Below are 3,766 nucleotides of genomic sequence, written 5' to 3' on the forward strand. Positions count from 1 at the left end.
ATGGATCAGCCAGGTGGCATCATTGATGGACTCAAGTGTGGCAGCCGTAGTGAGGTTGGCCCAGGATCGAACATTGTTTCGTTCTGCTGTGCATGTCGCTATGAGTCAGTTCCGACTCGATGGCACCTGACAACAACAACATAGGGTTTCCAAGGAGTAGTTGGTGGGTTTGAACAGCTAACCGTGCAGTTCAAAGTGACCCTGTGGTACAGTGCACTATCCTGCAGCAACAAATTACGTCAAAACCGAACACTTTTTTTTTTTAGTATGGATCACAGTCAAAACACTACTATGATTCATTTGTCCTTAAGGAAAAGCTAGCGATTTGTCTAATTGTTAAAGCTGGGGGAAAAGTAGCAGCTGCATGCTCTAGTCTCTGCATCTTTCCTTTTGAGAAATGCTATTTTCAGAACAAAGGCCCTCTGGTACTGTAGTTGTAACAATTCAGGCTGTGAACTGCATGGTCAGCAGTTCGAAACTACCAGTTGTTCCACAGGAAAAAGATGAGGCGTTCTGTTCCCATAAAGATTTACAGCCTCGGAAACCTTGTACATGGTCACTATGAGTTGGAACCAACTCCAAGGCACATAACAACAACAATTTTCAAAATATGTTCTCTGTGAAGCATGTCTTGCAAGTGGCCTCCCTCTATAAAGGAAGTTTACAGTTTTCTAGTAATGCCAAGACTAGGTGTGCATAAATTTAGTGTCTAGGCATACATTAGCAGACCCATTTGGTTTCAGAACTAAACTGTAATCTGCTTTATCAAGTACAGTTGGCAGTTACATCCCTATAAGATAGTTCCTATGTCCCATGTCTAATTTAGTTATAAACTCTATGTAAGAAGAGGCTAGCACAGAACAAACCTGGTTACATTTTAATCTCCAGATATTTTAAATGAAATATTATCAGCCATTAACAAAGTTTAAAAAAAGGGAGAGAGGGAACAACTCAATTAGCCATCTTTAATCTTTGTTGTTGTTGGATAAATTTTATTACATCAAAAATATCACTGATAGGTCTTAGCAATCATCGGGACTTGTTTCTATAGCTGGATAGCTTTTATATCTTACTCTTCGGCCTATTGGACAGTTCCTTTTTCAGACACATAGATACCATTCAAAAATTTTCAAATACCCTTATTTTTAACTGTCGTGGCTTGTTGAATTAAAGCACCTTGAATTTGATACAAGTTCAATGTCATTTCCTTCAAGAATTAATTCCTCTTTCTGGGCTTGAGACATTGAATAGGCCATCATCCGGGCCTTGCAGATGTATTTTTCACCCAAGAAATTTTGGATTTCAACAAGAGACCTGCTCTCTTGGATAACCATGTTGATGAGGAAGTGAGCATACACCAAGCTCACCTCATAATAGAAGCTCAGTGTAACCCCCTTGATCATATTCTGCACATGACTACAGATTGTGCAAACTGGAGTCAGTTCCCTTGGATTTCTCCACCATTCATCAATGCAAAGCCGCTCCTTCTTCTTTCTAGAGACACTACGTTCTACATTGATGTGACTAAAGCCCCTCTGCAAGGCTGCTCTGGGGCCCTTCACAGTAACAGTGTGTCCCTTCAGACTGAGGTCAGCATTCTCTGGAATGTTGACAGTCTGGATGCTGAGAATGGTCTTCATTCTCACATATAGATGTGACAAAGTTAATAAGTAATATTATTCCCTAAACTCTCCAAAACAATGTGTTACAAAATAAAAATGTTTATAACTTACATGATCTGAAGTATAGAGGCAACAGCTCCACACGAGGTAAACATCAAAACCCAATCTCACTGCCATCCAGTTATAGCAACCCATATCAACCTATAGCAACCCTGCAGAACACAGCAGAACTGCCTCATGTGGTTTCTAGGACTGCAAATCTTTATAGAAGTGTTATGTGCCATGGTGTTGATTCCAATTCATTGTGATCCTATATAGGGCTTCAGAAGCTGTCAATCTTTATGGGAGCAGAAAGCCTGTCTTTCTCCCACAGAGTACTAGTGGGTTCAAACTGCTGACCTTGTGGTTAGCAAGCAGTCCAACTCACAGTCCAGTGTGTTATCAGAGCTTCTTAGAGAAGTTGTTGTTGTTGTCATGTGCCGTAGAGTTGGTTCCACCTCATAGCAACCCTGTACAGGGTTTCCGAGGCTGTAAATCTTTACGGGAGCAGAAAGCCTCATCTTTCTCCCACAAAAGAGGTAGTAGTTTAGAACTGTTGACTTTATGATTAGCAGCCTGACTCATAACCACTACACTAAAAAAAAAAAAAAAAAATTTGAAGCCTCAATTCTGACTCAGATCAACCTTACAGGACTGAGTAAAATCCAAGTTATAAGATGTCCAAAGGTGTAGATCTTTATAGAAGACTGCTACATCTTTCTTCCACAGAGCAACTGGCAAGCTCAAACCACTGCTTTGATACACAATCTAAGCATTCAACTACTATGCCAACAGGGACTCACTCTAGATAGTAGACACTTGTCATTTTTGGTAATGGGGAAAGTTTAACACTGAATGTGGCTAAGTTTGTCTAGTTTAACCAAGGTAAATACCATTGAGACGTTCCCAAGAAAAAAGGACCATTTGGAAACTGCCATGGCATATATAATTTTGCACCAACCTAAAAATTTACAAAGGACTTCAAAGAGTTCATCTAAAAAAAAGAATTGGAAGATAGTGGAATTTCTCCATGACTTTTTTAAAACTCCCTCTTATTGTAGGTACATATGAATGAATACATGTATATATGTGTATGAGTTTGTAAATGTGAGTATATATGTATGTGGATGTACACATATAAAGCACATGAGGGGCAAGGTTACAAAAACGTCTCTGACATAAATAACACCTCGCAGGGCTGGTTTCCTGGGTTAGAAGATTAAAGATTAGTGTCATGACACAACTTGATCAAATGGCATAATACTATTTTTAAACAGTTTATGTTCTACATTGTAGTTTGGTGTACACTGCCTGGGGTCTTATAAGTTTTGCAAGCAGCCATCTAAGATACAACTATTGGTCTCTACTCATCTGCAGCAAAAGAGAAAGAAAACCCAAAACTTGGAGAAGAAACTAGTCATTAGAAACCATGACCTCATTTGTCCTGAGACCAGAACAACTAGAGGGTGTCTAAATCCCACAACCAATCATTCTGAACTGGACCACAGTGGTTGAATCCTAACAAATAGAAGAAAAATGTGGAACAGAACCTCAGATTGTTTTAAAAATCCAGATTTACTGGACCCATCAAAACTGGAGGGTTCCACATAACCACTGCCGAGACATTCTTTAAATTTAAATGTTCAACCAAAACTGTATCTTAAGGCCACCTTTAAGCTAACTTAACAAACTGACTCTTAAAGATATCACTGTATATAGAATGCTTCCTTAAAAAAATCATCTTTATGTGACCAAACGTCAGCAGTTACATTTTAAAAAGATGAAATGGTAAAAGGAGCAGGGAAAATAAATTATTGATAATGGAACAACTGGAATAGGAAAAATAAGAATGTTCACTCATTGTGAAGAACGTAACTATATCTTATGTCTCTAAAACAATCTGTTTAGAAACCATAAAATGAGAACTTAATCTGCTGTGTAACCTTTCACTGGAAACACAAAAAATACTGTATAAAAAATTGATCTGAGAGGGAACAAACAAGATGGCGGATCGGGTGGATGTATAGCAGAGAGCTCCGCCAACAACAACGCAGAATACCCGACCAAGCAGGCTCAGGGGATGGTCCCAGAACTCTGAACCACAT

At 39.0% G+C, this 3,766-nt stretch overlaps 1 protein-coding gene across 1 annotated transcript in view; it reads right to left on the reverse strand.

Moving 5' to 3' along the window:
• Positions 1 to 3,766, reverse strand: part of BMP2K (BMP2 inducible kinase) — a 187,559-nt gene that overhangs the window by 72,189 nt on the left and 111,604 nt on the right. The window lies entirely within an intron of this gene.

The sequence above is a fragment of the Chrysochloris asiatica genome, unplaced genomic scaffold (assembly GCF_000296735.1).
Source record: "Chrysochloris asiatica unplaced genomic scaffold, ChrAsi1.0 scaffold00214, whole genome shotgun sequence".
Lineage (NCBI taxonomy): Eukaryota > Metazoa > Chordata > Mammalia > Afrosoricida > Chrysochloridae > Chrysochloris > Chrysochloris asiatica.